Source organism: Harpia harpyja, chromosome 17 (genome assembly GCF_026419915.1).
Source record: "Harpia harpyja isolate bHarHar1 chromosome 17, bHarHar1 primary haplotype, whole genome shotgun sequence".
Classification (NCBI taxonomy): Eukaryota; Metazoa; Chordata; class Aves; order Accipitriformes; family Accipitridae; genus Harpia; species Harpia harpyja.
Genome location: NC_068956.1, coordinates 29,119,131 through 29,137,072, shown reverse-complemented (window position 1 = coordinate 29,137,072; position 17,942 = coordinate 29,119,131).

Sequence of the window (17,942 nt, the reverse complement as noted above, 5' to 3'; positions counted from 1 at the left end):
TTGCCAAAGTTTTCTTATCTGCTCAGTTGGAAGATATGTTAAACGGTAAGACTAAAGGGAACTTATTAATTCAGTCTTACATTGTGTGAATATGATTAACTGATTTTTTTCAATCTCACCAGCTGTTTCTTATAACCCTGCTGGTAAAGGCTTCACTTTTAAGAATACAGCTTGAGTGCCAAAGTGTTGGGAAGTGTTACTTTGATTAAACGTCTAAAAGTCTTAATATTCTGTTTCCACTTACTCTGATTTGCCTACCATGGATTATCAATTTTGATGCAAGGATTTTTCTTCACTTAGCAGTGAGCAATACAGCCAGCAATCTCCTGCATTCTCTTGCAGAGAGCTCTGCGCAAGCTCATAGGGTAGGTACACTGTAGGCTTTCCTGGTGAAGTCAATGCAATAGTGGTCTTAGAGCACACCTGGAAGCACGTTCAATCCCGGGGAAGTCAACAGGCAAGTTTAAAGCTAAGTGTGTGTGTAGGACTGACTCAGCCTAATTGCACAAAGTTGCAGAATTGTGCAGGGATGTAGACAACAACACTCTACAAGAGAAATAGTGGATTTCTGGCTCCATGGCCTACCCTGAAGGTACTAGAGTGACTTACCTTCTGTTAGTGTCAAATATCAAATTCAAAGTGATTCTACTACTAGAATACATTGATGGTACGTCAACATTTTCTGTCTATTTGATGTCTTTTGGTATGAACTAGCGTAGGGTTTAAAAACTTATGAACGTAGACTGATGGAGTACGAACCTACAGTCTGCCAAGCCACCAAGCCATCTGCTTAGTGTTTCAACCGTCCAGTGCTCCAGATAGATCTCAATTTTGGTTCTCAGTGAGCCAATATAGGGTTTACCTTCACTGCCCATGTAGTTTCAGAAATGATTACCCCTTAACAAAACCCTCAGGGACTTAGAAGGCAAAATTAGATACTTCTCCGTTTAGAAAGTTATTGACTCAGGAAGATGAAATCAACATTGTTTGCTGGATTGAAGGCATCCAATGAAAAAGGAATATGCAATTTGGTTTATTTGCACACTTACAATGACTAAAGTGAGCAAGACATGCTTTCTCAGCAGACAACTCATTCTTGGGCTAAAAAACCAGCTAGAATAAATGCTCTTAAGGCTCCATGAAGGAGCTAAAATGAATGTGCATCCTTTGTGACTACTGTCACACACAACAAAATAGCTGGCATTTAAAGAAGCAGGTCACAGCAAACAGATCAGTTTAGCAGGTGTACACATATTGATTCTTTGAACAGAGTAATTTGTCTCTTTCTATAAAAGATCTGCCATCTTTTATTACAGAGGGACCTTAGTAGTTTATTTTATTCTTTTTTTAAAATTTACAATTCATTTACCTACAAATCAATTTTTTCCAAAGCCCTAGAGAGTCTGCTTGCACTAGCAGAAGAATGGACAGGTTCTTGCTATAAAGTCCCTAATTCTGTAATTAACCACTCACTGAGGATTTAACAGCAAAGTGCTGCTACTCTACCTGCCATTACTATGGCTTCATTAATTTTACAGAATATATCAGAGTACATTAGTCTGATGTATTGTCAAAAAGAGTTATAGTGTAATCATACTCTGGAAAGCAGATATGTAAAAATGCCATCTTCTTACTCAAGAGATCACTTCCCTGTGCACATACAGTCAGATCTGCCTATTTTGTGTCAGAAATACTTTTCTTGTGTTTCATTTCTACAAGCACCTTGTATACATACTATCATTAAAATTGGATGTGTTGAATCCCTCAAGTAGCATTCTCAACATGGTGATCACGAAGCCTGGGGTCATGGAGTTGTGCATAAATTTTAGAAAAGCACAGCTGGAAGATCTTAGGGCTGATGAATCTTGAGTGAATTCACAGCTTGACTTTCTATAGGCATCGAAGCAGACGTAATGAGAAGAGAAGCTAGTCTGAGTTTTAGAAGGCAGGCAGAATATCCAGGGCTGGCAGAGCATATCTCCTATTGATAAAGGGAATGTGTTTGATCTGAAAGTTATTAAGATACAGCAAACATGGAATCCCAGAATGCCATTTTACGTCACTTTTCATTTTCAAACAACACTGTAAAATTAAGGCGTAGTTTTCCAGTGTTACATTTTATTGTGCAAGAGCTTTGTTTTAGCAATGCTACTCTCTTAATCACATTGTTTCATTTCTTTATTAATTCACATAACCTTATAATTTTCAGTGTCATCAACTCAACCATGGATACAATTCAGTCATTCTTCCTAGGTTTACAGACCCATTTAAACTTAAAGAAATACGAAAGCATATGAAAGTTTGGTGTTATAATGAAAAGTGATGGTGCAATAATTTATAAATCAGTTCCCCCCTTCTAAAAAGTCATGTACTGGAAAATTTCTCATGAGCCAATAAATATTGTCACTTCAGATGACATTTTTACTGAACATATGTGCTTCAGACATGTCACAAAGAGCCATTACCAAGTCTTTCAATGCCTGTTAGCTGTAGAAGGTGTATACAGGATAGAAAGCAGAATCTCTTCTCACTTGTGCCTTACGTGCAGAGTACTTCTCTAAATTGCAATGGCAAGACAATATTTTTGTGCTAGATCCAGTGGTCTAGCAAGAGTCGAGACAGGTGAAGATCTGTTCACCATGGGAAGATCTGTCCCACTCTTCTTGCTTGCACCTTACGTGCACACACAGCTGCTGCTAAGGTCCAGTTTGAATCCTGTTTCTACTCAGGAGCTGCTTAAGCACGGGGCATGTGTGCTTTGTAGCATGCTTGGTTTTCCATACACTGTTCTCAATATACCTGAAGTCATGATTCTGTGCAAGCCCAAAAGCACTTTTGTTTTGAGCTGCTTATCTGCTAGATGCCTATGCTGCAGAATACGTCCAGAAAAGCAGTCCTTCTTTCTTACTTTTTCTATTTTTTTGGTGTCAGGTTTCATTCCCAGAGCTTAAGTGGTACCAAAAATGTAATTACACTTTTAATTCTGGATAGTTTTAGAGAAGTGAACCTGCTTTCATTTTATATTTCCAGTAAAGAGAACTGTGCTGTGCTATGCTTTGAGGTAGAGAAGTGGGAGGACACACTCAGACTCTTCGTAGACATTTATTTTAAATGGTAAATGTACATTTAATCGTATGCCTCTCAGCACCCCAGTTCTGGCTGGGTTATCACATTGAAACATCCACTATTCCGTAGTCCTAGTTACCTTCATCCACCCAAACGAGTTTGGATCTGCCCTAGGACATAGATGAAGAAGGTGATATAAGAACTGGGTCACACCAGAAGTCCATTGAGTCTAGTATCTTATCTTCAGCAGTAGCCCTAAGTAGGTACCTAGGGAAGAACATAAAATTAGAACAACTAGATATAATTTCCTCTAATATTCTCTCACCTGCCAACCATTTTCAGGTCACAGGCCTCCTGAGCCAGATGTTGTTTGTATTTATTTAGAAACTTTAAACATATAAACATTTAGCATCCACATTTTTTTGTCAACTACTCTTTGCATGAGGGACCGACTTCTCTGCTTTGTCTTTTGTCTGGCTCCTGCTAGCTTCATTTGCTGCTCCCTCATCCTTGCATTGCAAGAAAGAATTGACAATTTATCCCCATCTATTCTCTCCATGAACAAATAATTTTATACACTTTCTCTTTTTCAGCCTGGAGAGTCTTACCTGCTTTGTATAAATGCAATTTCATACCTTTGAATATCCTGCTGTCTTCTTCCTGCCCTACTAAAACCTTTCAGCAATCAGGGGAGCACAGCTGCACACAGTTTTCATGATACAGGTAGACTGTGGATTTGTACAGTGACATGGGGATAGCCACTGCTTTTTCCTGATTCCCTTGTTTGCTTGACCACAGCTGAGAACTATGATGGGACTGTTGTTTTCATGGGACTACCTATTATAACCCCAGGAGCTCACTCCTGAATGGGGATGAGCAGCTGAGAACCCATCAATTCAAATGTCAAGTTTGGATAGATTTTTTCTGAAGTGCATCCCTTTATATTTACGTACAGCAAATTTCACCTGCCATTATACCCCACCTAGTCACCCACTCTTGTAGGATGTCCATCTTCATTGTTGACTTCATCCTTACAACCCTGAGTAACTTAGTTTCATCAGAAATATCACAACAGCCTGTTACCAACCCCCTCTTCCAGCTCATTCACAAATTACGTCAAATAGCAAAAAGATCCCACACAGCTCCCTCCAGTCTGAAAAGTGAACAATTGCTCCTCAGTTTTTTCTTCTCTCTTTACCATTTACTCATCCATAAAAGCACTGTCCTGTTTGCTCCATGGCTGCTTAGTTGCCAGGTAGATGACGTCCGTTGCTCTTCCCTTATCCACCAACATTGTAACCCCATCGTAGAAGGCCACCAAATTTTTTCAGGCACGATTTTCCCTTAGTGAAGCCATGTTGGCTGTCACCAATCACCTCCTTATTTTCCATGTGCCTTAGCATAGTTTCCAGGAGGATCTGCTCCATGATCTTGCTGGGCACAGAGGTGAGACTGACTGGCCTTAAGTTCCCCAGATCTTCCCTTTTTCCCTTTTTAAAAATGGGGGTTATGTTTCTCCTTTTCCTGTCACTGGACTGCCACGACTTCTGAAATATGGTGGATAGTGTCTTAGCCACTTCATCCACCAGTTCCCTCAGGACCCGTGGATGCATCTCATCAGGTCCCATGGACTTGTGCACCTTCTGGTTCTTTAGATGGTCTCGAACCTGATCTTCTCCTACAGTGGGCAGTTCTTCATTCTCCCAGTCTCTGCCTTTGCCTTCTGTGACTTGGGCAGTGTGGCTGGACCACTTGCTGGTGAAGTTGTGAATATTCATAATTGTATTGGGTTTCCATGGCAAGGTTTTGCTACTGGGGGGGGCTACAGGAGCAGCTTCTGTAAGAAGCTGCTAGAAGCTTCCTCCATGTCTGACAGAGCCAATGCCAGCCAGCTCCAAGACGGACCCACCGCTGGCCAAGGCCAAGGCCAAGCCCATCAGCAACAGTGGTAGCACCTGTGGGATAACAGATTTAAGAAGGTGGGAAAAACCGTGAGCAACAGCAGCTGAAGAGAGAGGAGTGAGAACATGTAAGAGAAACAACCCTGCAGACCCCCAGGTCAGTGAAGAAGAAGGAGGGGAGGAGATGCTCCAGGCGCTGGAGCAGAGATTCCCCTGCAGCCCGTGGGGAAGACCACGGTGAGGCAGGCTGTCCCCCTGCAGCCCAGGGAGGTCCACAGTGGAGCAGATCTCCACCTGCAGCCCATGGAGGACCCCACGCCGGAGCAGGTGGGTTCCTGAAGGAGGCTGTGACCCCGTGGGAACCCCGTGCTGGAGCAGGTTTTCTGGCAGGACTTGTGACCCCACAGGGGACCCATGCTGGAGCAGTCTGTGCCTGAAGGACTGCAGCCTGTGGGAAGGACTCACATTGGAGAAGTTCATGGAGAACTGTCTCCTGTGGGAGGGACGCCACGCTGGAGCAGGGGACGAGTGAGGAGTCCTCCCCCTGAGGAGGAAGGAGCGGCAGAGACAAGGTGTGATGAACTGACCCCAACTCCCATTCCCCGTCCCCCTGCACTGCTGGAGGGAGGAGGGAGGGAGAGAAACTGGGAGTGGAGTTGAGGCAGGAAGGAGGGAGGGGTGGGAGGAAGGTGTTTTAAGATTCAGGTTTTAATTCTCATTACACTACTCTGATTTGATTGGAAATTAAGCTAATTTCCCCAAGTTGAGTCTGTTTTGCCCGTGACAGTAATTGGTGAGTGATCCTTCCCTGTCTTTTTCTCGACCCATGAGCCTTTTGTTATATTTTCTCTTTGCTGTTCAGCTGAGGAGGGGAGTGATAGAGTGGCTTTGGTGGGCACCTGGCATCCAGCCAGGGTCAACACACCACAACAACACTTTTAAAAATAACCAGGGGTGTGTGTAAATACTGTCACCCTCTGTGTGTGGGGGAGTATATTGAATACACAAAGCTGTCTGGAGGATATTTGCCCATGTTAACTGATCATGTTAAAGATGAAGGTGACCATCAGCCCCCAACTGATGGTGTTAAAGGGGAAGAGAGACCATCAATGGATTAAACAGTAGCCAGGGAACTTCAAGGAGAGCTTTGAAAGAAAGGAGGAGTCAGCCTGAAAAGAAGTATGAAAATTGTTGTTGGTGGGGAGACACCTTGAAGGGCAACCAGCAATGGTCAAACCTGCTTTGGCGCTGCCAGAAGCTGCCCTGCCAGCATCGCAACTTCCACCTACATCAAACAGAGCATCATCCCCATGGGATGCCCCGTGGAGCCTGTGCTCAGTGGCTGGCATGACAGTATGGGGTGCAACAAGTGGGGACCCACACCCAGGGTACTTGTAGGGGGGCTTGTGGAAGGACCTTTCTTCGCCTGCAGGAGATGTGGTTTATCTGTTGTATTACTGATATTGATCCCGAATGTACTGCAGGTGAGTTATGTGTCATTAACAAATCAATAAACTGCTTCAATCCTTATTTGGTTTAAATTATGAGAACTGAACAGTTTTCCCCTGCTACATTATTTGGGCAGTGGACAGTAACACGAGAGGAATCTTTCCATTGGAGAACACTGTTTTGCTGAAGGGGCTTGTTATTTTCAACTACCTAGTGGCTAATTTCCAGTATCTGTATGAAGTGAATGAAACTTGCTCCATCAGACATTGATGAAGAAGCTGTAGAGTGAATGGGTTTAAAAAAAACAAACGTCAAACTTTGTCTACACTAATGTTTCCAGCTGTTGTGCAAAAAGATAAGTCTTTGATCCCTGTTTGGTGGGGCTTGATATGTCCAGACAAGGGAGATGCAAAGCCAGTGCATTACAGCCTGTCTGTGATAGTTTTGCAAGCAAGGCCTTCAGAGAGCAGAGGTGTGTGGAAGTCATCTGCCCCAGGGTAAACGTCTGCAGTGGCGACACCTGAGCTGGTCAGTCTAGACTCCCGTGACTGCCAAAAATCAGTTCTAAATCATGAAACACCACATCAGAAAACAGATAGCTGAAACAAGTCAGGTGCTTCGGATCTTGGAAGGTTTTGTTCTGTTAACCCTGTTTCACTTCATTAATTGTCCAGGGAGCCTGGAGTAGCTGCCTCAGGAATGGGTATCTACATTGTAGAAAACTAAGGTGGGACTCAACTTGCAGCTAAAGGATCTACATGTAGGTATGTAAAAACTGTTTCAGTGCCTTGGCACCCATTCTAGCTCATCAAAATCTGGTCAATAGCATTGATGAAGCCTGGAGAGTTAATTAGCTGATCATATGCAAGAGTGTTTATGTTTAGATGAATAGCTCCACTGCGTGTATTTGCCTGTGTGTCTCGCCTTCAGTAGATGTTTATTCTTTCTGGGTTAACTAGCAGTTAGTAAATAAAACCACTCCAAACCCAAACCCAAAACCCAACCAAACAAAAAAAAATGCCCCAAGATAATTAAAATGGAAATACTTCAAAGTCATTTTGATAGTGCAGATGCACAGCTTGAGCCTCTTTTAACACTATAAAGTTTTGTCACATTTTATCAGCTGATGTGTAAAAGAGATGGCCACTTAGCACTGAGTGTATGTAGCTTTTGTTTGCTGTGTTTGACAGAGGACTGAGAGACACAAAGCGTGTCTACATCTGACTGAACTTTCAAAGAGAGAGAGAGCCTTCTAGGTGGGACCCTGGCTAAGGATTCAAGATACTGAGGTCTAATTCCCAGATTTGCCATACACCTCTAATATGACTTCGGAAAAAGCATTTAATGTCCCACTTGAAAGACCTAATCAGTTACCTGTAAAGGAGAAAAATAGCTGGGTTTTTTCCCTCTCATTATGTTTAGACTGGGCATACTTTGGGGCAAGGATTGCCCCGTGCGCTCTTGCAATTACTATAAAACAAGTCCAAAAGTCTGTTTCAGGGGTGGTGCTAGTGGACAGAATACAGAGGCAATGATGTCTCCTTTGAAACCCATTGCAAAGGTATCCTGGTCTAGTACAGCTCATGGCAGGTCTGACTCCTGAAAGCTGGTGATTTCCATTGCCTAACACAGTGACTCATAAGATGGTAAGTGATGGCCGCACAGCCTGATTGCAGCAAGAGGGACCTTCAACACTATGAAAAATTGTTGCTTTCTGGAATGGATGAGCAGGGAAACAGACACTGCAAAAATAATGCTTTGGCAAAGGCTTTCAGTTCATGCAGTATACCCAACAGTTCTTAAAGTTCAATGACCTTCCCACATTTCTTTTCCATTTATGTAAATATATTCATGCCTCAGATCCACACTGAGACCCAAGCTGGATTGTGAAATATTCCAAAAATCCTTTCAAGAAGATTTTGCTTTTATTACTTCTTCAGAGAATTTGCTTCAATTAAAAATTATCTATTTCTTTTAAAAAGTAGCTTTGCAAGTCATCGCAGAGGATACTATAGTGGACAACTGAGATGAAGAAGTGATAAGCCCCATATTTGAAAACAACTTTGAGTCCTTTAAAATAAAACTAAAGCTTTTTTTTCCCTCCTGAATAATGCAGGCAGGCTTGAAATGTAGTATCTAATGCCCTATTAACTTTTCCTCTAGGGAGACTCAGACAACTCCCTATTTTAAGTAGTCTTCTGTTAAAATTGTTGTGTTTAAAACAAAGGAAAGTAAACCACAGTACTGCTGTATTCAGCTACCTCACAGGACATAGCATCTTGCAGTAAGGCCTCTGAATTTGCGAAATACCTTGAAGCATTTATTTTCACTGTCAACTTAGGTGGGACAGAATTTACTGTAGCAAATAAGTCCAACACCCTGGAAGTGATGAGATTAGTTGAGTTTGTGATCCTGCAGAAAACAAAGCCCCTCTGTGATTTTCACACCTTTTCAGCCACTTAGTAGCAATTTCAGCAAATATTCCCTCTGAATAAAAGTTGAGGTGTGTATTACGCTCTGATACCGTCATGCTCAGAGGTTGCATGCCAGTAGCTGGGAAGCTGACTGCTTTCAGTGGCCAGGAGTAGCGTTATCTGTAGCACTGCTAAGCAATCCATACCAAAAGGTGCTGCTCTTTTTATGAAGTGTTTAATTTCACGCTTAAGGCTGAGATTTCAGGAGTGCTTTCTATTTTACTTCTTCCCCACCGTCCTCATCTTCACATCTAGACTAATGAGCTGCAAAGAACTGAGATTAAAGAAAATCTGCGACAGCAGCACAAAACAAAAAGAGACAATTGGCTAAGGCTTTTAAGGAAAAGGTATAAGTAGGAAAGCCAGTAGAAATGTAGTTGGAAGTGATCAAAAGACAAATGAAAAAAATAACACATTTTAATGAAGGCTACTTCCTGCCTGAAAAAGGCTGCCAGAAAAGCAAATATCCAGAAATCAGTGAGGGGACTAAATTCGCACAAGGAGTTTTATCTGACTCTAAAAAGGTTATGTCTGTAATGAGAAAGAAAAAGAAGAGCATTTAGGAAGTAAAGGATATCTAATAAAAGACTTGTTAATTGCTAAGCCAGACATGGACTCCCGGAAAATATAAACATAAAAAAGTCAGTGGATTCAGGTCATATGGGGACTGCAGTATCTATGCAGCAAATGTAGGGTTTAATTGGGAGCAGACACGTTCCAGTTCCTGCAGAGCCCGAGACAGCTGAGATGGTGCCTGGGAGAAGCCATCAATCCAGAGTCGCTTCAGTGACGCTCCGGAGCTGGATGTGCTTCCCGGCCAAAGACCGGCTGCTGCTGAGACAAGGCAGAAAAGGCAGAGTTTGCGAGAGACTTCCAGCAGTTGTTTAAGGTTTGAACCAGGTAGAAGTGGATGAAGAGCAGTGAAGCAAACCCTGTCACACACTCCATGTGTCCTGGCTGACGGGGAGGTCTCTTACAGGCACTGTCTGTTAGTTGGTGGAGCCCACCTCGGGGAGCAGGGAACTCCCTAGCAAGGCAGCTCCTGCTCTAAGATGTACGTGAACAAGAAGAGAAAATCAAATGTAGTTTGGTTTCTCTGGAAGGGAGGAAAGATCCTGGCAGTTACATTGGGATGAGGATAAGCTCCCATCCCTCATCATGCAACGGAGAAAATGCTGAGGGAGGAAAACCCCAGAGATCTGTGAAAGGAAAGCAGGAGCCACAGAGGACGGTACTGTAGACTTTCCCCACGCAATGCAGCAGTCTGTAACTCTCCCAGCTGTGTCTTCTCCACAGTATCTATCTCACGGCTCCACGCGTGCACTGCCCAAGCTCCCCCGTCACTCCTAGGCCTTGGCTCTGCCTCAAAAAGGCAAATTAGGGGGAAGAAAAGCAGAGGAGGTAACAGCAGCAGATCTTCTACTGATGTAATATGCCTAATTCTGTTGATAGCTCTGACAATTTGCACCAATAGAATTACGTTTTAGTAATGCACTAGAGTCACTTATGAAATATTGCTTTCCTAATTGTCTTGATAGGTACTTTGATTGGGATGAAAACTCCCTGAATTGTAAACAAAGGGTAATGATAAACATTAATGTATCAAGTTGGTGCTTGGTGGCTTACTGCTGAGACTGGTGTTACATGCAGGCTTATTTAACATCTTATTTAATGATCTGGATGAAGGAGTAAACAGACTATTAAAAGAAATCCCAAGGGCGAGCTAAACTGGGACAAGATGAGCACAGTGGAGGCAAAGAACTGAAGAAAAGATGCTGAGGGAAAGGGTGGCTTTGGGGTTAATGGAGTGGACCAGGGTTCAGTTTTCTGACTCTACCATGCACAACCTCCCTCTGCCCAGGCTTTCAACGGTGCTGATTGATTTCAGGCTCACCCAGATGCTTTGGAGGATAGGGGTGATGGTTTCTCTGTACCTCATATATCCATGGGTTACACCACTGGTAACTGCAATTATTCCTCCAATTCTACTTAATTTGAAACACTTCAAATATGGAGTATAACACAGAGAGGGCCCCAGGCAATCTCTTTTGTAGCCTTACAGGACTACAGGCAAATAAATAACAATGGTTCGTGAAAAACGTGGGAAGAACAAAACAAAATGAAGTTCAAACTGGAAAAAGGTAAGACACAGCACATGGGGAAGCTCAGCTGAGGCAGAGATTCCCAGCAGGAGCATGAAACTAGAGCAACAGTGTAACAAGGTACAGTGTGATGAGTGGCAAAAAAATGATTAAATTTGAGGTTGCCACATTATATGGCCAATGTGGGGCTGTTTGTGCGGAGGCATCTCCTTGCAAAGCGGGAATCCAGCAAATGCTCTCCATGCCTGTGGGGTGACAGGAGCTGCAACGCTGTGTGCGACGCTGAGCATCTTCCCAGAAGCGATTGACAAATTTGGAGAAGGATGACAGAAGCGACTGGGAGGATGGAGGAGTTTGGTGGCATACACACAAGCAGACAAATACTTAGATGTGTATGTGAGAGTGAGAGGAAGGAAAATGAACTCATTTGGCATTGTCAACAAACATTTGCAGGATGTCAGACAAATCTGCGTTTCATACTTATGTTCTGAAAAACCGTCCTTGAAGGCTTCTTTTGGTCCATAGCTTTGTGAAATCATAGCCTTGACAAGTCCAAAAACCTGCACTGAAAGTGTTTCTTTAATGTTTTTAATCCAGACTTTACTACTAGATTTTGCAGGGGAGCAAAATAATCCCTTAATAATAAGGATGATTTGTTAATGTAAATACTGGAATTCAACCCTGCAAAACCACAAATCTTTGGGGACCTCCAGAAAACCAGGATGCAGTGGTGCAGAGGTCTAACTACTCAGATGCAGGGTTTATGACAACAAAATAGAAAATATCTGAAATAACTTAGAAAATAACATTTTCAGCATGCATATTATAGAATAACACCAGTACTGTTTTAAAGAGGAAGAAAGAATTCTCTCTGAGGTGATCCCATCCCATAAAGCCTGGCTTCTAGGAATTCATTTAAATCATAAAGTGTATTAATGTGCATTCAAGACCATTTGGCAATGATTTCATTTCAGAAAAGGAAAACCATACCATGAAACAAAATCCTTGCTACTGTATACTTATGACCTATTAAAATTCATGGATATCCTGTACTAAAGGAAATTGCTTTTGAAGTGATTACTTAGCAATTCCTTCACTGGACTTTAGCCCAGAGATACAAATTACTCAGAATTTTACTTCCAGATTATGGACGCAGATGTTTCATAGAAATCACTGACACAATTTCATTAGCTCTTGTATTACAGCTGTGGCCACTAGAAAAGTCTCAAAAAGTCTAATGCCCTCAAGGAACCAAGACTATTGCTTTCCCAAGTGTTAATTTATGGTAAGCATATTCTAATACTTCTAATATGAGCTGTTAATCATTTTATCATGCTGTACTTTATTAGGATTATGTTGTAAAACTTCTATGAAGATGCATCTGATATAGGACCCAACTATTATTAACGTAAGTAACAACGTTTTTCATTGCAAAATCCTGTTTATGCTTACTGCTGTATTGCCAGATTGTGTTCTTTAGGCTGAGAGTTCCTTGCTAGGTGTCAAACTGAGATGATTTTTTTTCAGGGTTTCAAGAGAAAAAAAAAATGAGAAGAGGAAAAAATGCATTACTTTTTCCCAAGTTCCCTTTTCACTAAGATTTTTTTTGTGCCTTCATGCACCGAGTCATGAATTTTGGATAGTCCTTTTGAGTTTCCCATGAAAATTTGTCCAGGCTTGGGCAAGTTATAAGGCCTAAACATTGAGATAGCACATCTGGGTTTATTGTGGGCTTGCTAGAATTAGGCAAATTCACTCCCTGAAGTCTTTCTGTACTGTGCAAGCCCGCATGTGCCTATGGGGCAGTCAGTAGAGCAAGTCAGTGCCTCCACCATGGGGCTCAAAGAGCTGACCTGTATTTATTTTCCTGGCAATCCCTTCTCCTGGCTGCCAGCTTTGCTGTGACACTGGACACCAGCCCTCGTAGCGTAACGGGCAACTTGTTTGTCCTTTGAAAGAAAGGTTGGAGCCGGTTTTGGCGTCTAAAGGAAAAATCCTCTGTCCAGATCTGAGTCCATAGGTGTGAATTGTGAGAGAAAGCAGTTGCTTCCCTGCGTGCTGGCGCAGGTTGTCCAACACTCAGGTCAGGGAAGGAAAGGATTCTCCATCCCCACTTCTAGTCTGAGCAGTAATCTGCCAGTTTCTGAAAATCCCATGTTTAATCATACGTCCTTCATGGTGCCTGTACAGAGGAAAAGGGCCCTGAATATACTCAGGGCTGAGTATTTTTCTTTGTAGCAGCCACCCTGGGAAATCTAGCTATATTTAATAATGATTAGTATAGAATTGAAGAAATTAAATAGTCCCAGTGAATGGTGATAGAACATGCACTAGTGATAAGAGTATTTTCATAAAAGGGCTTCTAATTGCAGCAGCACCACCTTTAAACATTGAAAGTAATTGATCTTTATCTTACCTAGCAAACATATTGCCCAAAATGGTATTTACAGCACATCCCTGTTTAACTGTAGAGACTTTTCACGCTACGTGCTCATCAGATAGGCACACTGAATTTACTAGGACTCAGGAGATGCTTGGAGAATCATTACTGTTACAGATCCAAACCCCAAATGAGGTGCTGTATATTGATATCCAGATGAGAGGTATGTGGCTAAAAATACATCTTGTCAACTGTGATTTTTGTTATACACCAGCTCCACTTAAAATTTGCTACAGACAACCAGGATGAGCAGAGTCTGCCTGTAAGAAGTACTTGTTCCCTAGCCTTTTGATCTAAAGCAGATGTTACCTATTATCGGCAGAAGGGCTGTGTTGCATGCTAAACAAAGCTGGTAATATTCAGTAAAGGGCTTCGCTAAAGGTACGCTTGAGAGGTGATAAGCACAGATTATTTACCGCTGTCAAATTACCCTTCTGTTTCACTGCAGTTTTTATTGCATAGGTTTTCGAGGCTCACTAAATCAGCAGGAGGTGAAGTCACATCTAGTTACTGCACCGGAGGGTTTCAGATTGCTTAGCATAAAGTGCCATGTACATAGGGCAAGCAGTAATTTCAGAAAAACTAAAGAAAATAGGAAAAAGGGGGCTTCCTGAAGTACCTGCATGCAAGGGGAGCCAGCATTGTCATGTTTCATCTGAAAAAAACAATACACTTTCTTTGTGTCATTGCTGATGTTATTGAGTCACTTCTTCCCCCCCCCCTCCCCGTAGGCTGAATTAATGAATAATGTGATTAGATCCATCCTGTGGACAACTCACAAATCACTGTCCTTAATGGAGACGATCTAGTCTTCCTCTTTATAGCTCCGGAGGTCTCTGTATGATGATTCACACGCTTTAGTTATTGACACTCAGTTTCCCAAAGCAGATGTTTTACACATTTTCAGGGATGTGGTTTTCTGAATACAAATTAGTTGAAGTGGCAACGGAAATGGAAATCGGTGGTATTTGTAACTCAAATGAAAACATTCACATTTACCAATTGCTCTGTTTCTGGAGCTCTAATATAATGTTAACCATTTTTCTTATCTGATTACATTCTCATTCCAGCATACATTTCTTTTTCCCATTAAAAGTCAGTAACTTGGGCTCTAAACAGCGGAAAAATTAAACACCAATTAAAGTGATTAGAAAAACACTAATTTTGTCTGCTGAGTCTGGTTCTGCATTCCCTTTAGATGCATAACTTCCATGGAGGTCAACAGGAGGTCTATGTGCAACCATGCACTAGGATCAAGTCATGAAAGAAAATTAGATTAAGGTTTTGTAAATAACTGACTTTCGGGAGTTTTTTCCGGATGAATTAAATAATTGAAAAAATTCATCACAGGTCAATGTGAAGTAAATTTTCTTCACAAAAACACAACCTTGTTTTTGAAAAAAAAAAAAATCTACTTTTAGATTAAACAAAATTGTTTCATTTAATCTGTACAGACATGCTTTGGGGTCTTCTTTTAAAATCAGAGATATTTGAATCACTTTTAAATATAGTTCTAAACAACCTTCTTTGAGAAGAGTGCTTGTTTCGAAAATGTTGTAATAACACATTTCAACTTATAATGTGTTTTATTTAGTTCAAACAATTTTGCCAGAAATGCATGAAGCTCATTACAGTAAACTGTAACCTGTATTTTTCAGTGAACAGCAAAGATGGAATAAGATAGGAAATATCTGCATAGGAGTCTGCTGTAGGTTTGGCTGCTTGCAGGTTAATTCCAGTAGAATCATTGCCCTCTGCCTGCACATCATTTGTTTCAGAACAAGTATCTAATCATTTTTCTACTGAAACCAGTGCCTCCTACTCTGCTTCCTGAGTTGCTGCATTGTTTTAAGCACAGAATTCTTAAGTTATCTTTAGCTGTAAGGGGGTAGTAGAAGATAATAAGGTGAACAGTACTGAGTAATAAATAATAGGATCTCCTGATGGAAATAATGACCGAAAGGCACAGTGGCCGCTGATGGATTTTAAATGGAGTTGAGACATGGACATGACATAAGTGAAAACTGTTTTGACCAAGGTGATGTGGAGATGGGCAGAGCCCCATCTTTGTTTTTCAGGATTCACCTTGAGTACTGTTATCATACAAGTTACAAGGGATAATGAAGTCAGTGAGAGCTAATCATTTAACTGGAAAAAAAAGTCATTGAAAGTCATGCTCGTAGTGTTACTCTTTTCCTGCCTCTCTCAGCTGCAATATGCAGAGACAAAAACTGGTACATTAATACTCCTGGCAAAACATCTTTTGGAAAAGACAACAGGCAAAGTTGTAGCGTATGGCAGGCTGGGTTGGTGTCCCACCTCAGGAACCAGAGCTCTGGCACACCAAAATTCCACTTCTGCACTGAAGGCTTGGAGTTAACTTTAGGGCCAGTGATCTTCAGGGCTCCAGGAATGATGGTGGTCTCCTCCGCAGACTTGGAACTGTCACTTTCCTCAATTTGCCCTAGAAGAAGGGTATGAACTAGCACGGCTTCTGCTTTCAGTGGGACTTTTAAAGCATTGTGGAATGAGAATATCAAGGATAACCATAGAAACTGCTCAAATCATAATAGGATCCATATTACAATTTACACCAAACTAGACTTCACTAAGTGTTAATACTGGTGTTACGGCCAATAGCAATGGACAAGCTTTGTACTTCTACATTAATTTCTTCTCTCCTTATTCAGTGTTGGTCTCAGATTAACTCATATCATGGAATCACAGAAACATTAAATTGGAAGGGAGATATAGAGCTCCTTTAGTCCAACGCCCTGCTCACAACAAGGAAACCTCAAAGCCAGAGCAGGCTGCCCAGGGCCTTCCCCAGGTGAGTTCTGAGTATCTCCAGGGATGGTGTGTCCACAGTCTCTATAGTAAGTACCTATAATTTATTGGCTGATACATATACCGATACAATAGAAAGAGGATTGAAATCATGCCTGCAGGGATGGATATGGATAGCTATGAGCTTTTCCTGCTGATGCTCTGAGCTAGAAGAAGAGGTCTGCTCTAGAGGTTATATAGGCTTATAGGCTCGGGACGCCACTACACTGATGCAGGATATAGCCCCTACACCAGCGCTGGCCCGGGTCCGAGGAGTAGATGGCTCGTGTTGTCTTGCACCCACTTGTGCAGACACAAGCGTGTGGGCTAACACAGCTCTGGTGAGGGGTGGGGGAACAGCTGGTTGCTTCTAGCATCATTTCTTTACAATTTTAATTTTGAAAAAGGAACAGATTAAATCAATTGTAACTCCTGGGGTCCTTGGGAATGATGTATGGCAAAGTCAGTCCCTCACTTCTGTATTTTGCCTTGCTCTCATTCTGCTTTTATTTCTTTATTGCCTTTGCCACAGTCCCTGTAGCAGTAGACAATTCCAGAGAAGTCAGTATCTTCAGATACAAGTGAGGTCTACTTTTCCAAGTTACTTACTTATATCTTAGCTTTAAGGAAAAGAACAAAACAGAAAAAAAAAAGGATATAAAAACATTTTTTTCCAGGCAAGAGATAGGCCAGTTAACTGCTTTAGGTGTCCATGAAGCTCTCCTAAGGCATTTATAGCTTGGTGCCGATGACACCAAGCTGTGTGGTGCAGTCAACACGCTGGAGGGAAGGGATGCCAACCAGAGGGACCTGGACAGGGTTGAGGCTTGAGAGGTGAGCCCATGTGAACCTCATGAAGTTCAACAAGGCCAAGTGCAAGGTCCTGCACATGGGTCGGGGCAGTCCCAAGCACAGATACAGGCTGGGCAATGAGTGGATTGAGAGCAGCCCTGAGAAGAAGGACTCGGGGGTGTTGGTTGACAAGAAGCTCAACCAGCAATGTGTGCTCACAGCCCAGAAAGCCAAGCGTATCCTGGGCTACATCAAAAGCAGCATGGCCAGCAGGTCCAGGGAGGTGATTCTCCCCCTCTACTCTGCTCTCCTGACACCCCACCTGCAGTACTGCGTCCAGCTCTGCGGCCCCCACCATAAGAAGGACACGGACCTGTTGGAGCGAGCCCAGAGGAAGACCACGAAGATGATCAGAGGCCTGGAGAACCTCTCCTGTGAGGACAGGCTGATAGAGTTGGGGTTGTTCAGCCTGGAGAACAGAAGGCTCCAGGGAGACCTTACAGCAGCCTTACGGTACCCAAAGGGGGCCCACAAGCAAGCCAGAGAGGGACTTTTTACAAGGCCATGTAGCAACAGGACAAGGGGTAATGGCTTTAAACTGAAAGAGGGTAGATGCAGATTAGATGTTAGGAAGAAATTCCTCACTATGAGGGTGGTGAGGAACAGGTTGCCCAGAGAGGTTGTGGCTGCCCCATCCCTGGCAGTGTTGCAGGCCAGGTTGGATGGGGCTTTGAGCAACCTGGTCTAGTGGAAGGTGTCCCTGCCCATGGCAGGGGGGGTGGGAACTAGGTGATCTTTAAGGTCCCTTCCAACGCAACCCACTCTATCATTCTTTGATAGCTGGTCGGTATGCAGACATTCACAGGGAGCCATGCTATCTTACAGCAGCTCC